This window comes from Halichoerus grypus, chromosome 11 (genome assembly GCF_964656455.1).
Source record: "Halichoerus grypus chromosome 11, mHalGry1.hap1.1, whole genome shotgun sequence".
Taxonomy (NCBI): domain Eukaryota; kingdom Metazoa; phylum Chordata; class Mammalia; order Carnivora; family Phocidae; genus Halichoerus; species Halichoerus grypus.
Window position 1 is genome coordinate 103,717,425 of NC_135722.1, and position 23,130 is coordinate 103,740,554.

The 23,130-nt window shown below is 41.8% G+C and overlaps 1 protein-coding gene and 1 long non-coding RNA gene across 9 annotated transcripts in view; both read right to left on the reverse strand.

Annotated features, from left to right (window-relative positions):
* POU2AF2 (POU class 2 homeobox associating factor 2) overlaps positions 1 to 23,130 on the reverse strand; it is a 484,065-nt gene that overhangs the window by 102,898 nt on the left and 358,037 nt on the right. The gene's annotated exons all lie outside the window — the stretch shown is intronic.
* On the reverse strand, positions 3,972 to 8,841 carry LOC144379553 (uncharacterized). Its single transcript, XR_013442717.1, has 2 exons — positions 8,777 to 8,841; positions 3,972 to 4,561 (listed from the first exon to the last, which is right to left on the reverse strand). It is a non-coding gene; the product is annotated as an uncharacterized LOC144379553 (long non-coding RNA).

Genomic DNA, 23,130 nt, shown 5'->3' on the forward strand with positions numbered 1-23,130 from the left:
TCTATATGCTTCTATATACACGTTCAATTACAATAACATAAGTACAATATATAATAGAAAGATATGTGTAATAATATACTACATCAAGTATAACTGAAAGTTAAAAGCTATTATATATATTACAGTTACTACTCCCTTTCATTCTGTAGTTATCTATCTCTGCCCTGAGCGCCGCCTCTCCCTCGCTGGGCTCCTCACCCCTGCACAGTCGCACCCTCTCTACCAATGGTTTGTTTCTGTTATACATTTCTTCATAGAACCAGTTTCAGACAGTTAGTCTTCTCTACTTCTCTTTTGTTCTTTCACTGATTTCTCCCTCCTATCTTTACTGTTTCCTTTTTTGGTCCTTTGGGGGTGTGTGCTTGTTGCTCCTTTTTCCAGATTCTTGAGTTGAATGCTTAGTATTTTTTTTCAGTCTTCCTTGTTTGCCAGCAAACGTATTCCAAATGAGAAATTTCCCACTAAGTACTTGTTTAACTGTGTTCCAAAAATTTTGGCATGTAGTATTTCCTTGTTTCTCAGTTATGAGTATTTTGTAATTTTCCTTACGGTATTCTTTTTAACCCAACGGTTATTTAATAGTATGTTACTTAGTTTCCAGGTATAGAAGATTAAAAAAAAAAGGTCTTTTGTCACTGGATTCTAATTTTATTGCATGATGAGCAGAGAATATAGTCTGTGTGATGCTGATTATTTGTAATTTAACACAGAGTTTTGTAAATATTCCATGTTTGCTCAAAAACAATGCATATTCTCTGTTGGGTATAAAATTCTATACGTCTGTTGGTTTGATCTTATCAATCATGTTATTCAAGTCTATAATCTTTTGCTTGTTTGGTTTTTTGTTTTTGCTTGATTTAAAAGTTTCTGAAAGGGTTGTGTTAAAATCTTCAATTAGTTGATTTGTACTCTGCAGGACAATGCTTATATATTTATAGGATATATTCTTAGGCACACATACGCTCATTATCCTTATACATTTGATTTATCATTCTTTTTACTAATATATAACATCTCACATAACTCAACTAGGGAAATACCAGGGAAGTGAGAAAATTCTAGATGGTACAAATATGAGGGGATTTAGTAATCAATCATTTGTAAATGAGAAGGTGGCTTCCATGGATAACTCTCCCATTTTTAGCCTGGAAATCTGGGTGGATGACAATATTAATTACTATAAGATATACTGGAGGGCAAGAAGGGGCAGAAAAGATTAAATGAGCAAACATTTATTCTTTCATTTATTTCTTCATTAAGTAAATATTTACAGAGTGCTTATTATATGTCAGGTAGTGTACCAGGCATATTTTCCCAGAAAGTTTTCAGGTTAAGTTTAAGATAAATTAGTCCCATAACCCCATCAAAGTTTTGCTCACAAAGCACCAAAGTATAAAGACAAATCATAATGTAGCTATTCATATGCAAGCAATTGAATGTGGTGGGCTTTCTATAGTGCATAGTGGAAGTTCAGCTTAATAAAATCTCCAGTCATCCGTAGGGAATTCCCAGGCTATAAGTAGGCTTAAGATAATAGATTAGCATGATTTACAAACTACAACTTGATTCCAAACTAAAAAATATTCAGCTTATTCTTGTGAATGTAATGATCTGATCTCTTAGCACCAAACTGGACCTACAGTATATCTTCTTTGAAGGTTTCAAACTTCAACAATCACATCAATCACCTGGAGGCTTGATAAAAACGCAGATTCCTAGACTCCAACCCCAGAGATTCAAGAGGTCTGCAGGGAACCCAAGGATCTACATTTAACAATCCCCTCTGCTTATTATGATACTAAAACTATATTTTGAAAAATGCTTCTGTACACTCTACTAGTTCAAATTATAGGATTTTAATAAACAAAGAAACAAAATCAAAAACTTACTGCCTCCCAGGTTGGGAATGGACAATTGGTATACCTGTAGACTTATTTGGATGTGATCTTGTTTTTCAGGGATTGCAAATTTACTTCTTAAATACATTTAGAATGTTAAAAAATGTATTAATGTAATCCAAGGGAAATAATCTTCATAGAAGGTACGAAAAACATAATTTTCTTACATTTCTAGCTATACAGTCTCCAAACTAGCCTTGATTTCGTGCCCACATAAAGGCTTTATTTATTTATATTTATTTATTTAGGCTTAATTTTTTAATATTTATTTAATTTTTTATTTAAATTCAATTTAGTTAACATATAGCATATAATTAATTTCAGGAGTAGAATTTAGTGATTCATCAGTTGCATATAACACTCAGTGCTCATTACATTACGTGCCCTCCTTGATGTCTTTCACACAGTTACCCCATCCCCCGACCCATCTCCCCTCCAGCAACCCTCATTTTGTTCTCTATAGTTAAGAGTCTCTTATGGTTTGCATCCCTCTCTGTTTTTATCTTATTTTATTTTTCCTTCCCTTCTCCTATGTTCATCTGTTTTTGAAATTCCACATAGGAGTGAAATCATATGGTATTGGTCTTTCTCTGACTGACTTACTTCGCTTAGCATACTACCCTCTAGTTCCATCCATGTCGTTGCAAAAGGCAAGATTTCATTCTTTTTGAAGGCTGAGTAATATTCCATCGTGTATATGTGTGTGTGTGTGTGTGTGTGTGTGTGTGTGTATACACACCGCATCTTCTTTATCTATTCATCTGTCGATGGACATCTGGGCTCTCTCCACATTTTGGCTATTGTTGGTAATGCTGCTATAACATTGGGGTGCGTGTGCCGTTCGAATCACCATTTTTGTATCCTTTGGATAAATAAGGCTTTATTTTTTTACTGCTAGGGATTCCTCTTTTATTTTTATTTTTATTTTTTTTAATTTTTTTTATTGTTATGTTAATCCCCATACATTACATCATTAGCTTTAGATATAGTGTTCCATGATTCATTGTTTGTGCATAACACCCAGTGCTCCATGCAGAACGTGCCCTCCTCAATACCCATCACCAGGCTAACCCATCCTCCCACCCCCCTCCCCTCTAGAACCCTCAGTTTGTTTTTCAGAGTCCATCATCTCTCATGGTTCTTCTCCCCCTCTGATTTCCCCCCCTTCATTCTTCCCCTCCTGCTACATTCTTCTTCTTCTTTTTTTCTTTCTTAACATATATTGCATTATTTGTTTCAGTAGGGATTCCTCTTTTAATAACATCAGGCTCAGTGACCTCACAGAGTCTTCTTACTGGTCCCTTCCATTGTGGAAGGGGGCTGTCTTGTTTCTTGTTGTTAGTTTCTTGGTTTAGGAAAAAGAGAGTAATAAGCAATTTTTCTAGTTTTCTCTGTTGGCTGAGAAGATAAAAATTTACTCATTTTGACCCTGCTTAAATATTATTTTCTCCTCTAGAAACATGCAGCAAGGCACAGTATCCTGTGATTTCTGGAAGCATCTTGGGAACATTCTGGGGTAAAAAAAATCCCATGATCGCCCATTATCTATAAGGATATTTTTTTTTCCTCCCCCCCACTTAGGAAAACTCTCTAATTTGCTTCCTGCTGACAACTAAAGCAGGTTTGGGAAGCTATTCAACTTTAATAATAAGAGACTCTATGTAGATTATGATCTGCTTAAATTCAGAACTGCTTTAGGATTAAGATGCAGAAGTAAAATTGAAAATAAGGCTAAAATTGAATCAAGTTTAATATCCATGGCATTAAAGGGATAAAGACAACCATTATCTATTAGCAGATATGGACCTTTGGACCAGGATAACCAGATTGCCCCCAAACTGAACATTCCGTAGATAGGGTAGTGAATAAGCATATATGATAAGCCATGCTGTTTAGGCCATCCAGTTAGAAAATTATAACAATTTATGGGGAAGAAATGTATAAGTGACTTTTCATAAAATATTCTGAGCTGACAACTAGATTAAATGGAAAAACATGTAGGAGATTGGAAGAGGGCCATCGCGAATGGAAAAGTACACACTGAACAGAAATGAGCGCCATCAAACACGGGGCTGTGGGGGGACCTGGATATAATCCAACAACAAATGAAGAGACCCTGCAGCAGAATGAAAGTGAAGGCACACACGAGGCTGGGAGACAGAGGAGGACACAGAAGTGCCCGTGATTTGAAAACCTAGGAACACATAAGTATTTCCCATAATGAAAAGCAACTGTTACATTTTATTGAGTGCATCTGGTGATTAGCACCTACAGTATCTCTCTTATCTGCTGATCTAATAATGTCTTATCAAAATATTAATGATCTTCACTAAGTAGGAATTGTTAATATTATGCCCAGGTGGGCAGCTAGTGATACTTTCAGTCTTCTAAATATTTATTAACCACTTGGTTGATTAGTTGTTCTGGAATTTTGACAGGGACTGGTATTGGCTCCACTGGCTTCTATTTCTATCCCTTTCTTTCCTTCTCTTTGAAAACCAGAGTCACATTTTCCAGTCTTAAGTTCTGTTTATTCGAAGATACACGTTGAAGACTGAAGCCACAGTGAGATCATCGCGAACACGCACCGGACTGGCTACAGTGAGAAAGCCTGACTGTGTTCAGTGTCCTTGAGGATGTAGAGTAACTGATGCTCATAACACCTGCCAGCGGAAATTGAAAAAGGACGAAAATCATTTTGAAAAACAGTTTGGCACTTTCTTAAAAAATTAAGCATATACTAACCAAATGACCCAGCCATTCTACTCCTAGGTGTTTACCTAACATAGCTGAAAACATGTTCAGACAAAACTTGTGTGTAAATGGCCACAGCTGCTTTATTTATGGCAGCCGGATATGGCAGGCAATGCTGCTGGCCATCAATACGTAAATGGCTACATAGATGATGGTAGATCCATGCAGTGGAATTCTACTTAGCAATAAAAAGAAAAGAACTATTTGTACACACGACGACGTGAATGAATCTCAAAATTGCTATCATTTAGCAATTCTTTCATTAAGAACCAGGAAAAAAAAAAGAGTCCATATTACTCCATATATTTAAAACTAGAAATATAAACAAATCTATTGTGACAGAAAACAGTTCAATGGTTTCTGGTGACGGGGGGGACAGGCAGGGGAAGATGGAATTACAGAGGGCGCCAGGAAACTTGTGGTGATAAATTCTCAATTATGATATAGTCATATGTCACCAGTAATCAAGTTGCATACTTTAAATATGTGCAGTTTATCATATGTCAATTATGTTTCAATAAAGCTGAATGAAAAATAAAATAAAGGGCTTGCTCTTCACTGTTAGTGTCAGGAAAAGACAGAATGCATTTCAGAAGACAAGTATGGGAGGTCCCAAAACTTGTGCAGAAAGAACCCTAAGGGTTTCATAGTCTCTGCTCAAACTGGTTTCACCTATATTTTTAGGTAACAAATACATAATTTGTAGCTGGCAAACAAGTTAAATTGTATGATAACCATAAAGGCTTTGGTATGGTGACAGCCACACACACACAAAATGATCAAGTACATAAATGTCCCATTAAATGTGGTAAAAATAGCACTGACTCAAGAGAAGGATGACCTGACTTCTGGTTGGAGTTTCCGCTGACACATTAGAGACAAGCTGCTGGTGTGGGACTGGGTGAGCCTCTGTTTTCTGCTCTGAAATATGATTATGTATACTGTGAGTAGAAATAGAATTATGGGAAAAAACCCCCATGTTGTGAAGCTTCTTTGCTCTAATTTTTAGCATAGATTTCCTTTGCTTGAACCCAAAGTATACTCCCTCTGGGCAGCCCTTAAACCTGTGGTCCTTTTTTAAAATGCAGATTCTGAGGCCACAGGATATCGAGAAAGTCTGAGGCGAGGCCCAGAAAAGTACAATTTATCAATAGGTGGTCTGAACACCATGCTTGATTCTCTAGTCTGATAACAAAAAAAGGATATCTCGTCTGTACCATTTCTCCAAATTACATACTATTAAATCGACTAAACAGCTCCTCAACAGGATACCAGCTTTTTAAATCACAGGGTCTTTCAACATCTTATCTCTTCATGAGGAACACATTTTAAACCGTTTGTGTTGCTCCATCTACCAGAAAAGTCCGTCAAAAATAGAAACTTTTCACAGCATTTCTTGCTATAAATCTATAAACTCCTTTGAGTTTATAGATTGCTGAGATAATTACAGTATCAGAGGATGGGCCCCCTGCTCTGCATCTGCTATAAATTATTCTGCAGGCATAATAACCTTGATAAGCTGGTGCACAAGCAATTCAATTTCAAATGTGGGTTGGTTAAGGCACGGAGTACCCTAAGTACAGATTCCAGAACCCGTTAGAAATAACCACTACAAGATGTTCTGGAATTGAGCTATAATGTTAGCCTAAGAGATATTGGCAGGCATTCTTTTATTTGATAAAACAAGGCAGGGGAATTTATTGTACTATTTAGTACAGAAAACAAAGCAAAAACTTGTACAGTGAAAACAAAGAAGCTCTTTTGCTTTTAACAAAGAAACTAACATAAATGACTTAAAAGAGGTGCTGCTCATCCACATCTGGACCTCCGCGTCTGGTGGACTTCCTCCTCTCCTGGGCCCGCCCCCCAGCCCTCTCTCCAGCCAATCGATTGCAACGTCCTTATTGAACTGACCTGCACAATACCCCTCAGCCTGTTCTCTTCTCTCCATGGCCTCTCACCTGGGTCAGGCCTTCCTCACCTCTCACCTGACCGTTTGCTACACACAAGGCTAATGCGGTGTGGTTCTAAGCTCTGGTCTTCAGACCAGCCGCATCAGCACTGCCTGGGACCTTGTTAGGAATGAAAATTCTCAGGCCCCCTCTCCAGACCTCCTCCAGAGGTTGTGGGGGCGGGGCCCAGCAATGGCTGATTTAACAAGTCCTACCGGTGATTCTGATGCTCGTTAAAGACTGAGGACCCTCGCTCTAAGCGTTCTCCCCTTTGCCGGGTCCTCTTCCCAGCCACAGTTATTGTACCCACTGCTGTCAGATAAACTTTCCAAACCATTGATATGATCATGTCACCCCCTAGGGTAAGGACCTTCGACCTCCCCCTTGTTAATAATGTAACATCCCCTGAGCACTTCCTATGTGCTAGGCAGAGCGGCTCCCAGCTGGGCATAATAAATATTTAAGAAATGTACGAAGTGTGTGTCAGCCTGCAATGGTCCCCACCGTGGTTCTCAGCCCTGGGTGCACGTTAGACTCACCTGGGAGGCTTAATAAAAACACACCACCCAGGAATAAGTAAGTGGGTCTTGCATCACCTTTTCAGAAGCTCCCTGAGGCGATGTGTGTGAACCTGAGGTTGAGAGCCACCAATCTCTGTGACCCCTATCTTCTCGGCCTGGTTCTCCCACAGCTGAGGTGGCTTTGTCCCCATCTGCCGCAGCCACTGCCTTGCCTCTGGCTCTGTCATCCATCTCGTTCTTAGACAAAGGAACGTACCGGGGGCACCGACCTACCTGATGTGTCCCGCGTAGAAAGTGCCCTGGCTCCTCTGCCGTCTACTTTCTACACAGCAGTCAGAGCGAGCTTGTTTCCACCTAAGACCACAGTGGTCCTCTGCTCAGAACCCTCCAGCGGGCGTCCCATGTCATTGACGGGAAAAGCAGAAGTTCTCTCCATGACTTCTGTATCTCCTCCTTTTCCTTCTACTCCGCACACCATCCACCTGTTGCCTCTCTGGCCTCAACAACTTCTATTCTCCCTCCAGCTTCCTCCACTCCAGCCACCTGATCTTCCCACCGTTTCTGAGGCACACGCCTGCCTCAGGGTCTTTGCACGTGCTGCTTCCTCCACCTGCAATCATCCTATCCTCCCTGTTTAGCCACCTCCGTTCCCCTTTTACCTCTTTCCCGTTCCCCTTTTACCTCTTTCCCGTCACAGCTGTCATCTCGGTAAGGCCTACCCTGACCACTTTATTTATAATTGCTAACATCTTCTCAGAGTTCCCTACCTTCCTTCCTTGCCTCATTTATCTATGGTGTTTATTATCTACCTCTAAGTGCAAACTTCACAAGGAAGGGAGTTTTGTCTGCTGCCATCCCAGGACTTAGAACAGTGTATGCACATAGTGAGTGCCTAATAAATATTTCTAAAATGAATGAATGCCTGGCCCCAGGGTCAGGCTGTCTCTCTCATAGTCTACGGTAGGACCTGGGCCTCTGTCTTGACCCCTAGGTGACCTTTCCTCTCACGCAGGCCATCTAAGACAGTGTCTCTCCTCTGGCCTGGCTTGTGGGGGGGGGGGGTAGAACTGCTCTGCACACCACCTAGGGTTGAGATGCTCATCCCTACTGCCACATCTAGTCCTGCCTCTGGTCTGCCTGCATTCCTCTGGTAGCCCGACCAGCTCAGCCCAATCCTGCTGCCTATTTTGACAGTTGCCTACTTGTATGTGGTCTAAAGATGAAGTATACGTAGTCTATACCATTCTGGTGGAGGACAGCTGTGGGCAGGCCTATGCCCATGTTCCTACCCTGTTCCATTTATCTCTGGAGTTCTAAGCTCCTTTGCTGACAGAGGATCTGTCATGTATTACAAACATTTAACCAAGATCAAATGTTAGTATGTATTTATCAGTCTTTCTTGTCCATCCCCCTTGACTGTAAGCTCAAAAAGAATAGAGATTTCTATTCTTTTGTTGTTTATTACGTTTCTCCAGTGCCTAGCACAGTGACTGACCCCCTGGAGTCACATGCTATAAAAATACTTGCTGAACGAGCAAATGAATCCCACTGTTATTGCTGAAAAACTTCGCCGACACTGCTGAGTTCTCAAGGTATGACGATTAACTAAGAAAAACAACACAAGGCACTGATTCCATTTGAGAGAAGTCACCGAGTGAGCTGCCAGGATCCCTGGTTTGAACCTTCATCATTCAAACCCTTTGTTGCTTGGTCCTGAAAGGGGAGTAAGCAAGAAATCAATCAAATGTGTGGAAAGTCACTTTAGGAATGCTAGTAAGGGTATAAAGTAACCCAAATGGAGTTTTGCAGCCATATATTACAAAATCAACGAGCGTCTGTATTCAGGTTGGAAAAACTGACATTTAGACGTGTCCAAACATCCAGATGTGATATGAGATGTGGTACAAGAAGATAGATAATTGACATTTTTACTTTTGGTGGTGAGACTCAGCCTTCAGGAAATGAGAGCCACTGTAAAACAAGCTACTTTCTCTTAGGTCGAAAAAAATGGCAATTGATGATGCCTTTCTATGGTGACATTTCCTGGGCCACAACAGCCTTGGGAATGAAAACGAAACGAAACATCAGATGGTCACAGAAGTGCTGGTTCTTTCTCCTGCCTCAGGCAGGAATAATATGAGTAATAACTACGGCTTATTTTGGGGCACCAGGAAGGAGACTTACATACATTACCTCAGTTGGTTATCCTAATTGTCTACGGGGAAGAAGCAATTATCCCCAAGGAAAAGATAAAGGAAACGAAGTTCAGCAAAATCCAAGTGACTTTCAGGTAGGAATTAGGGGAGCCAGACAGGAAAGACCTCCCCTCCTCTTGTCCTTCCCCGACTCCCATGCGTCACCCACCTCCCAGACTCATCCCCTTCTCAGCTGTTAGCCTGTCTTGCTCATGGCAGTGGACACACTTACGCTAACATATAAGCATAAAGTATTTAGTGTAAACACAGGAGATACTTACGCTAAAAAATCATTTATTATTTATCTGAAATTCAAATGTAACTCTCTGTCCTGTATTATTATTTGCTGAATCTGGCAATCCTATTTCCGGTATTCCCTTTGAAAGAATTTTTTTTAAAGATTGTATTCATTTATTTGAGAGAGAGAGAGAGAGCGAGTGAAAGAGAGATGGAGAGAACACGAGTGGGGGAGGGGCAGAGGGAGAGGGAGAAGCAGGCTCCCTGCTGAGCAGGGAGCCCAATATGGGGCTCAATCCCAGGTCTCTGGGATCATGAGCTGAACCGAAAGCAGATGCTTAATCGACTGAGCCACGCAGGCCCCCCCCTTTGAAAGAATTATTATTTTTGTGCTGTGATATAAGAGGATTTAATTAAGAATAAAGAATATGAAGGAAAACTGTAGGAAGTACTTGTCCACCTTCTTAATCTACTATCTCTCTCACCTCATTAGCCTGGAACACCACTTACCAAACTAGGTCTTAAACCATCATTACTTGTGAGCTTGTTCTTCTCCCAGCAGATGATAAGCAGCTGTGGGGAGAGAGGGTTATTTGCACAACCTGGTCCACACCTCTCCTCAGCGCCTTGTTCAGTGCCTTCACAAAGGGGCGCCATCTGTGGGAGTCATCCAAGCCAAACTGGGCCAACCCAGAGGAGTTAGGGAGGACAAGGGGGCGGATGCCCGTTGGGGAGGTCTGATCTGCTGATCTGGCTTGAGCGGGAAATACACTCGATCCTGTGTACGGAACACACAGGTTCCATGTTTGCAAATTCATCTGCTGGCAAATATTTCTGTCTAACCCCAAATCAATACTTCTGGCACTTTAGTCATCCCTCGCAAACACACACAGTGCAGCAAAACATGTGAGTCAACTGACACACACCTACCCAGCTGAGGGAGAGCACGGCGATGCTCGGGCCCGCTTGCTTTAGCTCTCCTACGGGAGACAAGTGTCCTTCTCATGGCGTATTAAGTGCCAAATGTTTTCACATTTTTGTACTCTTTGTTGGTAATTTCGTTGTTTGAAATGGCCCCAAAGTACAATGCTAAGTGCAGCCTCATGTTGCTAAGCACAGGAAGGCTGTGATGGGCCCCGTGGAGCAAAGATGTGTGACAAGCTTTGTTCAGTCATGAATTAGTCATGCTGTTGGCCATGAATCCAATGTCAATGAGCAACCATATTCATATACAGCAATTATCTATCCAACATACATACGGCCACTATAACATAATATTAATCAATTCTATACAGAATAAGGCATCTTTAAACAGAAACACACATCCAACATGCTTATGTATTGATCTGTTGATAAAAATGAGATCATGGCTCACAGGAACCTAACGTGCATTTCCCCTGGGAGCCGTGACTCAGTATTCTTGAATTTAAGGTTCATGGCGCCTTTAACTACTGTGCATAATAAGAATCAACTTCTATCTCCTAGACCTTCTCATTTCTAGGATTGTGACAGTCAATTCATCAGGCTGGTATGGACCACTTTGGGTCATGTAGATAGATTTACTTTTCTCAAAAGAGGGAAAAAGTTGGCAACCATGATACTAGAAACAGGACAAGAGATGCCAATGGACCTGCTAGTTTTTCCAAAAATTGAAGGTGATCCTTTTGAGAACATTCCAGCGGCAAGCCTTCCTGTTTCTGGCATTTGTTTTTCCTTTACAAGCTTAATTTTTATTCCTACTTTTCAAGGAGAAAGTTTCTTGGCAGCAGGTGATGGTACTTGTGGGATTTTATCTTGGGATCAGATAGCTTTTTGTTCCACTCAGAGAAAAATCCAAGCTGAGAAATAGCAATGGATTGCTTCAGAGCTTGACAAGCATAGGGTTAAGATGTTCCATGAGATTTTTATTAATGTAGCTAGGGAAGCCAGAAAAAGCCAATTTATCGATGTCAGTCCCCTTAACCCCATTTTGCCTGAATGACTCAATCATCTATTGCACTGGATCTTGTTTCTTCTGGGAATTCTAAAAGACTGTTAGAATTAAATTTCCACCATTTATTTTGTACTTGTTGCTTTTGAAAGAAAGCCTTGTCCGAAAGGCTTCTCATCTCCTAGAGTGAGGTACGGAGATCCTTGTACAAAACCAGACAGGTAGATGAGAAGATGTTCTCAGAGTCTTTCTTTCTTTCTTTCTTTTTTGAAGTTAGCTGTAATGGAGAGAAACCGGCTCCTCAAGTCCTGACATGGTGGGAGGTGTTAGTCATCAGCTCCTTGGGGGGCGCGGCAGGGTCAGCAGACTCAGCCAGAGACACAGTGGTGAAGGGACTTGCCCTGGATCTTGCTGTTTCTTCACCTCCCTCATCAAGGTTCCTGGCATTCATTCTCCATCTTTTCCACCCTCATTTTTAGGAAAAAATACCAAGTAAAGGAGTTTCTGAGAGAAGAAGTTGGTATAACCATTTAGTGGGGCAACTGGCAATATCAATCCAAATTTGGAATGTGCCTACCTTCTAACCCAGCAATTCCATTACTGGGAATGTATCCTACAAATAAACACACAAAGATGTATGTACACAAGTGATCATGACGTAGTTTTTAACGGTAAAAAAAAAAAAAAAAATCTCCCAAACAACAACAACAAACAACTAGAATCAACCTACAATGCCGTATGTGAAATCCATTAGAGAAAAAGGCATATCTCTCCATACTGACTTGAAATGATGTCTGTTAACCAAACACGGCACACGTTTCAGGGAATGTATAGTATAGTCTAGTTGTATAAAAAGAAGGTGTGTGCATAGAAAAATGAATAAAAGGATAATCACAATCTGTTGATCATGGTAATCTCAGTGGTCATTTGAATTGGGAATGGCCGATTAGGGGGAGGGTAGGAGCTGAAGGGTGACTTTTAGTGTGTATTTTATATATATTTTATTGCTTACTTGATTACAATAAGCATTTCTCACTTTTATGCTGCCATAAAAACACATTCTATGAAAGGCTCCCAAATGTTTTATTTTTCATTCTGGTAACTTCCATGGAGAGGCAATGAATGCTACAACCTCTTGAATAATCACATGTCAACGTGTTGGGCTGCCACATCCATGTTGTGCTGCCTCAACTGTCCACTTTACTGGTGCTGGAGGGATTTAGATGTGTTACACCTCATTTCTGCGCTCCCTGTTGTATGGGTATCTGTGACACCTCAACAAATAGGTAGGGAGAATATTTAGCCATGAAAAAAAGTAGCTGCCAAGAAGTGGGGTCCAATTAGATGGGGCCTCATTGGTGTGCTAGAGTTGGGGGCTCCCAAAGTGAACGCACAGTGGCTACAACTTAATGACCTTGACCAAGGTGATTGGTGCTGAAGTAACACTACTTGCCCTTGACAGATAGCAGAAGCAAGAAAGAGGGCAACTTACATGCTGCCCTGACCTGGATCCAGAAGGAGAATTCCAGAAACTCTGCTTTCAACGATTTTATCCATAATCAGTTCAAAAGATGCTTGTGGCCTAGTCACTGTATCTGTTGACATGTGCTGTGTAAAAAGTATTCTTTGAGCTTTGATCAATTGATTGATTCCTTCAGTTATTCAGACAGCATTTACAGAGCTCCTACTAGGTGCTAAGCACTGGGCATGATTTAAATACTGAATGATCTCTCTTTCGTGCTTAGCAAAGCCCACAAAAAAAATACTAAAGCATTCGAGCGCCGAGGGGTAGAGCCAGTGAGGTGTGAAGCACCGACTTCCATAACTATAAAGCAACATTACCATCTGTTGTAACAAGAGAAAACTCTTTATTGCTTACTTGAAAATGTTAATAAAGAAACTTCCCTGAAGATGATATGCAAAATCTCCCCATTCAATTTTCAGCTGTCATGTTTCAAAACAAGTAGGAATTAGATAAGTCAATAATAGCAAAAAATCTCTTTTGGCCAAACTCTGGAGACAGAAACTGGGAACTGTGTTCATTTCAGATCTCAAGGAAAATATCAAAGGAGAATAATTAGATAAGCTTATTGGGGGGAAAGAATCCATATGATCTATAAGGATCCCTCAGGGAGAAGACAGGAGACAAGCAGTGAGGGGAACAACATAAAGACTCCCCTCTGAGCAATTGAAAAACATGAAATAGGTCAACATAGGGATCTCATATGTGGACCCGCGAGAGCGACTTCCGGCGCTTCCCGTCAAGCACAGAGCTTATCCCAGCAACCTCTATGGTTCTCTTCTGGATCAAAACAACAAAAATCCAAATTCACCATTTCTTATGTCAGCCTAAGAACCTTCCTCCTCCCCTCTCAAATCTCACCTAGTCCCTTGCCCCCTCAAACTCCCTCTGTTAACCAACAGTTTGTTTGCTGTATCTATGTGTCTGTTTCTGTCTTGGTTGGTTGTCTGTTTTGTCCTTTACATTCCACATATAAGAGATATCATACAGTATTTGTCTTTCTCCATCTGACTTATTTCACTTAGCATAATTTCCTCTAGGTCCACCCATGTTGTTGCAAATGGCAAGATTTCATTCTTTTCTTATGGCTGAATAATATTCCACTGCATATGTATACCACACCTTCTGATCCAGTCATGTATTGATGGGCATTTGGGCTGCTTCCATAGCTTGGCTATTGTAAATAATGCTGCAATAAACATAGGAGTGCACATATTTCTTTGAATTGATGTTTGAATCTCAGTTTGACATGGGTTCCGAGTGCTCTGGAGAGAAGAGAAACAAAGACATGGGAATACAAATGTTCTTCATCCTGCTCCCACCCACCTGGAGGTGAACTCTAGAATATTCCTTAATGTGCAGCAAGCAGTGTGCTAAGCATTTGAGTAAAAATAGCCAACATGTACTGAGCTCTTATGAACTGTTGGGTAACTTTAAGTTGTACATCGATTAAGTCACTTGATCAGCATAGTGCATCTGTATGGTTAGTGTTCTCATTGTTCTGTTTCATAGAGGAGACACGTGGGGCAATGAGAGGTGAACTCGGCTCAGAGAACATGGCGAGGGCTTGAACCTGGGCAGGCTGACTCCCAAGTCTGCTCTTGTAGCTGCTGTGACAATGTCTCTCCACTTTCTTTCCTTTATCTCACTTACCCATTACCCTGGACGTCTGCCCTAGGGATGATTAGTCTCCTAGTTTCACTGATGAGGAAGCTAAGCCTTGGAAAGGCTGAGTGAACTTGCCCAAGGTCACAAAGTGTTCCAGTAGTAGACCCTGGGTTCAAACTCAGAGTTATTCAGTTCTATCATTCTCTTTTATAGCATTCCGTAATTTCCCTTCGCTTATTTTTTAAAAATTTTTTAAAGATTTTATTTATTTATTTGACAGAGAGAGAGACAGCGAGAGAGGGAACACAGCAGGGGGAGTGGGAGAGGGAGAAGCAGGCTTCCCACTGAGCAGGGAGCCCGATGTGGGGCTCGATCCCAGGACTCCGGGATCACGACCTGAGCCGAAGGCAGTCGCTTACCGACTGAGCCACCCAGGCGCCCCTCCCTTTGCTTATTTACTTAAAAGACTGCACGAATATCTTCCAGGTGCTGGAGACGACTTGCTGTTGGACAAACGAGTTGAGTGAGGTCCGAGGTTTCCCACTGAGGTGCTGAGTGACTTGGTTATTCTCCATGGCATCCCTGTACCTGCCATCCATTCTTTACCCTCCTCTGCTCTTCCCTGTGCCCAGGGAGGCTGATCACTATGGACCACCACATCCCGTTTACTTGTCCTCTGGCTTCCTATTGGGTTCAGCTAATAGGGTATTTAACCCAATGCTTACTCCTGTCCTTCCTTGCCTCCTTGCTGTGGCCACTGGTCCTGTTGTGTGGCTGCTCTTCTATGGCTCTGACTCTCCCAGGAGTACGATAACATCATTCCTCCTTGCTACCCACCACCCAGCCCCTTTAAGCCTAGAGATGATAACAGCTTTCCACTTCTGTTAGTTTCTGGGTGCTTCACCATGTCTTATAGATGGGTGTACTGTTTCCTGTCAGGGCTCTGACTGATAAGACCCTTAAACAAAGCTTGCAAATTTTCAGAGTCTCAGTTTCCTTTAGTGTCAAGTGGGGATATAATACCAACCAAAATGGTAGTATTATATTTCAATTGTTCAGTACAGTACCTGGCCCAAGGTAAGTGGGCAATAGAGAGGGATGGGGTGGCTGGATGATAGACACTGGGGAGGGTATGTGTTATGATGAGCACTGTGAATTGTGTAAGACTGTTGAATCACAGACCCATACCTCTGAAACAAATTTATTTAACATTATATGTTAAAAAAAAAGAAGAAGATAGCAGGAAGGGAAAAAAGAGGGGGGGGGAATCGGAGGGGGAGATGAACCATGAGAGACTATGGACTCTGAGAAACAAACTGAGGGTTCTAGAAGGGAGGGGGTGGGGGGATGGGTTAGCCCAGTAATGGGTATTAAAGAGGGCACGTATTGCATGGAGCACTGGGTGTTATACGCGAACAATGAATCATGGAACACTACATCAAAAACTAATGATGTAATAATGTATGCTGATTAACATAACATAATTAAAAAAAATAAATGGTCATTTTTATTATGACTGTTCTCTGCTCTGAGGCCCTCAAGCACTCATCACCAATGGTATGTGACTAGGCAGGATCATCATAAACAGCATGAAGTCATGCCTCCTTAACAACCTCAGTGGGAGTACAGAAGTGGGTCTCCATGAACTGGCCAGTTAACCCTTCACCTTTCACTGAGGTTGACCATTGGAAATAATAATAGTTTGCTTTTTTGAGATCACATTTTTTTATTTACCACATACTGTGCTACGTACTTTAGTTAATTCTGACAGTGACCTTAAGGGGTGGTTACTGTCCAAGGTCAACCACAGCCAGTGAAGCTGAGATCAGACTCATGCTGAACTCACATCTCTCTGTCCCCAAAGCCTGGCTCTGTGGTCTCTGTGGGAGCTGGAGGAGGAATGGCCATCAGCAGCAGCTGTCCCCACTTCCTTCCAAGGGGAAGCTCTGCTTTCTTAGTGGTGCATGTCCAACAATACAACACTCACTTCCCTTCTTTCCCCCCAAACCTACTTATTATTCTGTCATACAGGAGACAAACGGGGTCCCCCAGGGTGCCTAATGAGTTTGGTAAGCCAGTTAAAGGGGCAATGCTGAGTCTTGAGGTGGGTGTGTTTGATTAAGCTGTGGAGACTTCAAAGTGAGGTCAGGGGTCTGTGGGATCCATCAAAGGACGCTTCTTGCCAGGAGCCCCACAGAAGGATGACAGAGTGGGAGGGAGTCCTGCAGAGAGGGAGTACTGGCTGGGGCGCGAGAGGGGACGAGAGGCTGGCAAGGCGAGCACGATAAAAGTGTCAGCAGGGGTGAGGCCTCTGCATCCCACGTGAGTGATGGAGTTCCTACTAATGAGAAACTTGGAGAGAGAGTGGGCCCCATGGGGCCTTGGAGGCAGAAGGAGTAGATCGGGGGTGCCCATGCCAAGAGCACTGCCAGAGAGTTTGGCTGCAAAGCCCCCCAGGACAGGGAGCTCAAATTTGCTTTCTCATTAGCTGAAATATTTGGAATAAATAAACGGATGTCTCTGGAGCCCATTTTATTGCATTTGGAATCATCTTTCCTCAGGGTTGGGAGGGGGAAAGACTCGTGCCTCAGAAGTGTAACCACTTTGAAAATACTTGAATAGACTATTTGATCACTTACGGGAAAGAAAAGATGATGTACTTAAAGGTTTTCCCCTTTCCCCCCACCCTCAAACAAAGAAAACACTCCATGTGTATGTTAACCTTAAAAAAAGAAAAGAAAAAAACCCCTCAGCCTTTCTTGCTGACTAAGAGAGAAGGAGCAGACAGCTGCCTCACTAGGGAGTGCTCAGCAGGGAGCTGGGAGCCTTGACATAACCTTAATATATCCAGTGAGGGGATTCTTTCTCCACATAACAGCTTCTAAGGATGGGCTCTGATCATCTCTAAATAAACCTCACATTGAGTAAATACCTGCAATATTTTTTTTTACCTGTTTAGCCCATGTTAGCTGGGGTCTCTCTGCTTCTTGAGAACCAGACAAAATTGGTTTTACTCTTCTGTAGATCTATGAGGGGTAGTAGTTTCCTGGTCATCTTTGGGTCTTCTTCAGTTTACAAATCATTTTGTCATATCCATCTCTGGTTTACAGAAGGCTAAGATATAAAACCAGGCCTCTTCCCTGATTTCCACAAAAAGACTCACTTCACAGGGCATATTGTGTGTGTAGTCAAATCAGCCTGGGATGTTGAGGATGAGAGGAGGAGTTATTTCCAAAGCAAATGTAAACAAACTTAAAATTGAATGATAGGTGTCCTGTACCTGAAAGTCCTCTGGACACCTCATCCTGGGGATTTTCCATGATCATTTCATACCACAAGGTGCCTCAGCCTCAAATCAGCTTGGTGGCCCCCCTTTCTTGCCTTCCCTGTTTTTTCTTACTCTCTTCCCACATACCACCACGTCCACCACCATCACCACCATCACCACTATCATCATCATAAACCACCACCATCACCACCATCACCACCACCCCATCACCACCACACGACCATCACCACCACCATCATCACAACCACCACCATCACCACCACCCCATCACAACCACCACCATCACCACCATCACCACCATCACCACCACCCCATCACCACCACCATCATCACAACCACCACCACCACACAACCATCACCACCACCATCATCACTACCACCACCATCGTCATCCTCACCATATCACCACCATTACCACCACCACCAACACCACATCACCACCTCCACAACCACCACCACCTCATCATCACCATCATCACCACATCACCACCTCCACAACCATGCTGGCACCCTGATCTCAGATTCCACCTTCCAGAACAGTGAGAAAATACATTTCTGTTGTTTAAACCACCCAGTCTATGGTGTTTTATTATAGCAGCCTGAGATAACACAGGTATTTTCCCAAATAAAGTCAGTTTCTCTTCCACCAGCCACCAAAAGTAATTTTGGTATCACTATGAGGGCAATTGATCTTTTTCACCCATCTCTTTCCCAATATACAAGTGTCAACAAAGAAAAAATCTAGTTTCTCCTTTCAACGTCCTGTGTAGGTAAGAGCCGGGTCTGGACTTTGCCCCTAACTAGCTGGTTGGGCCTGGGTGTGTCTGATTTATCATTCTAAGTGTAAATTTATCTGCTGATTAAGTGTAGTAGTTGGGATGGATGATCTATGTTGAAATGCACGATTTGATGATTTACAGAGATGGCAACCTATAGATAATCCCTGAACAAGAGCAAAACCTTACTGATAAAGGTAGAATGAAGGCTGAGAATGTGAGCTGCTGACATCTTCTCTTGGAGTTTATGTGTGAATCTAGAAAGGTGACTCTGGGAATGCACTTCACACTCCACCTGACTTGTATTTCACTTGACATTAAAATCAGGATTGAATGTAAAAGAGGTCAATAATGTGTTTTCCTTTTCATACCCCCATCTTAGGGCCCATCTGTGTATTTTTGTGAAGCACTGGGATGAAATAGTTGAGATATCTTTTGTTCCATTAATCTGAACTTTCATTTTTTAGGAGAAGGAAATTTTTCTATCCCGCATCATTTAAATTCTTTGTCACTCTCCAAGTATTTATGCAACCCTTAATAATATCTCCTATTACTCTTGGTAACATGATCATTTATCTCAAAAAAATGTGTTCTCTGAATCATCTGAGGATCTTGATAAAAATAAATTCTCGAAATCCCTTTTTAATTACAGAAGATTCAGAAGTCCATTGTATGCTGTGCTAAGCATACTTCCTTCTCGGCATTTGCTCCTTCTCCACCAATCCAGAGGAATGCAAGAATCCAGATAAAGACCATTTAGTTTTATCTGGGTCAGGTCTAAGACTCCTCATGGGAAGCATGAATTTCCTGCCTTGACAAAGATAAAATGATTACCAACTCCTCTGAATTTGTAAAATAGAAAAAGTTTTGGGACAGCAACAATAGGATCAAAAGCCAGCTGGACAATCCCTTTTAGGAAAGAACATGGGATCTTGAGTTAGGAAATGAGAGTTCTGGCCTTGGATCTGTCACTTGGGCTCTGTTTCTTGCTGTTTATAGGGACATTGATAATATTCTCCCCCCCACTAGGTTGTCCTATAAGTTAACTGTGGTAGTATAGGTGGTTGGGGTCTTTGAGAAAGCCTAATAAATAGCTCCAACTTCCCTGATTAAACTCTGAACCAATTGAGAAATAACATAAAAAGAGTCAGTAAGCTTTTACTGAAAAAAGCTAGGTTGGTAAATGTAGCTTAGTGTAAGAGCCAACAATAGTGTGTAACTTCTGACACCCCAGTTTCAACCCTGGAACAATATGGAGCTGGGGAGAGACATTTCCTTCTAACCTTGGTGATTCATATTGGGACACTTTATATGTTAGATTTCTTTGTCTCAAGCATCCTGTTTAAGAAACCATCCTGTTTAACTTAAGCAAAATAAATATGTCAGAGAATAATGAGGACTCTCAGAATGGACAGGAAGAAGGATAAGAGCCAAACTACCCTGGGGGCTTGGGTTGGGTTGAGATTGGGTTAAAGAGGCCATAAGACAGTCTCATGGCAGGAACGTTATAGTGAAGACCCTAGCCTGTTGATGACTGAAGCGACAACCATGTGTGGTCTCTTTTCTTGCTGCTTAAGATTCAGGGTACAAGGCAGGCGTGTCTAAGTGGCTTAGCTTGGGTTGCATGGCTCTGCATGGACAAGGGTGAGTGGAACTTTGGGTGGGTCCCATCAGTCTATAGGTATTGTCAAAGAGTCAATCCCAATAAAAGAAATCTGGCTTCTATTGGGAAGAAAAAATAAATTTTAAAAATCCAGTGCAGTAATTATCATAGTATGAACTTTCCCTGCCTATGGATCTAGTCCAGTGTTTGTATACAAGGACCTAAATAGTGTTTATCTGCCTACTATACCTCTCTTACTCCTCTCTTATTCTTACACACGGAACACTCCTACTCATCTGTCAAGGCACAACTGCTATGTTACTTCTTATCTTCCTGATAATGTAAGGCAGAATTAAATCACCCCCTTTCTTCATTTTTCTGCATATGCACATCTCTATTATTATACTACTTACCACATTGTATCATAATTATTTATTTATGCATTTGTCATACAGACAAGAGCAAGGACTATGCATGCTTCATACTTCTGTGCCTCACACACAGTAATGATTCAGTATATTTAGTTTCTGTTTTTCCTGAAATATTCACATTAAGACTGTTGATGTGATGACTACTAGACAGAGATCAGAGAACTGACTCTAACCTGGCCTTCCATATTTACGGTCACATATTCATAATGTCTTAGTTTCCTTATCTGCATAATAAGGAGGTTGTATTAAATTGCCATTTATAAAATTATAGTACCTTAAAAAAGATAGAAGTTCATTTTTCTCTCTCATGCAAGAAACCCTGAGATAAGCAGCCCAGGTCCACTATGGTGGCACCACAAAGTTACCAGGGACATAGGTTTATTCTGGTTCATGCTCCATCCACTTAGAGTGCTGCCTCATAGCCCAAGATGGTTGCCTGAATCTATCCAAGCTTCAACATAAAGGAATTAGAAGGGAGGAAGGGGCAAAGGAAGGCCCACCCATTTCCTCAGGGAAATTCTCCAAAAGTTTTACAAAACTCTTCCTTTGTCTTAGTGGCCCAAACTTAGTCACATGACCAGACTGGTGCAAAGTATAGTGGGAAATATAGTTTTTTATCCTGGTGACAACAGCCTCGCCTAAACGTAAGGGTTCTGTCCAAGGTGAAGTGGAGAAAGGAGAATGAGAGGTAACCAGCAGTCTCTGCCAGAGTGGACTACTTTGGTGAAAGTTATTGGAGAAGGTTTCTCAGAGATTAAAACTAAGCTTAAACTTGAAAGATGAGGAGGATTCAGTTATGTGAAAAACTACATAAAGAGTATCTTATGAAAAGGTAACAGCAAATGCCCTGAGGTGGTATGGTAGAAGTCTAGTAACGCATTCATCATCTGTGCATCAACTCCTTTGTCATCTTCCTTTTCTAAGGCATTCTGGAAGACTACATCCCCTGGCCTTTCTTATAATTAGGTTGAGGTCTTGTGACTGAATCGTCCAGGGGTGACTGGGTGGCTCAGTTGGCTAAGTGTCTGCCTTTGGCTCAGGTCACGATCCCAGAGTCCTGGGATTGAGACCCGCATCAGGCTCCCTGCTCAGTGGAGATTCTGCTTCTCCTTCTCCCTCTGCCTGCCCACCCCCCACTTGTTTTCTCTCTCTCTCTCAAATGAATAAACAAAATCTTAAAAAAAAAAGGTGGAAGATCTGGATCCTTACCAATTAGTCTCCCCCTTGCCTTCTACTGTAGCCCCAAGACTTATCTATAGAACGCCAAGATTCATGGAGATACAGTTTGAAAAAATCACCAGAGTAGCTAGATGCTGAGGATCTTTCCAGCTCTAATATTCTGCAATTTTACTGACTTATTACTTATAAGATATATAGCCTGGCCTATTTTCAGTTTGGATCTTTTGTAAATTAAATGTTAATTTGAGGAGCCAGATTAAAAAAATAATTACTGAATTAAATTTTCAGAGACTATTGAGTAGAGTGCCAAAAAATTCGATGCTTGATAAGAACATATCTTTAAAAATATATGAGATTTTTTATGATCAAATAACTAACACATGTTCTGTATGTGAAATCTAAAAAAATTATGAAGCAAGAGAGAGAGATTATAAAAAGTCACTTACAGTCCCACAACTTGGAAATAACAGGGATTCATGTACATTTTGGTTTCATCAAGGTGAAGACTGGAGTTTCCTAGGGAATGGGGATAGGGTGGAGTGGGTGCAATAGATCAGACTTTGTAATCAGAAAGCAAAACATACAGGGTGTGGATGTCCACTTGTATCTCTAGGGACTCTGGGCTAAAAGGCATACATTTACAAGGACAGAAAGGCACATATTTTTTTTTTTTTTAAGATTTTATTTATTTATTTGACAGAGAGAGACACAGCAAGAGAGGGAACACAAGCAGGGGGAGTGGGAGAGGGAGAAGCAGGCTCCCCACCCAGTGGGGAGCCCGATGCGGGGCTCGATCCCAGGACCCTGGGATCATGACCTGAGCCGAAGCCAGACGTTTAATGACTGAGCCACCCCAGGCGCCCCGAAAGGCACACATTTATATCTGACAACTCATTGCAAAAAATTTGGAAGCAGGAATTTGGAGGAACTCGAAATAACTGATTTAACTGACTTGAAAAATCTGAAACATGAGCCTGTGGTGTGGAAAGCCAGTAAGAAGCCAAATGACTCATCCGGCAGAATTTGATAGAGGCTCATGTGGATTTGGGACAGCAGGTATTTGGTAAAGTAGGAAGTGCAGGGCAGGGCTAAAAACAGGTGGATTGCTGAAAATCCTTATTTATATTAGCAGGTAGACCACCCCCCCCTTCCTCAGGGCAACTGCCCCTCCCCAACTCTGGCCAATGGTCTGAGGTTTACTACCTAGAGAGGATGAATCACACAGCTTCTCAAGT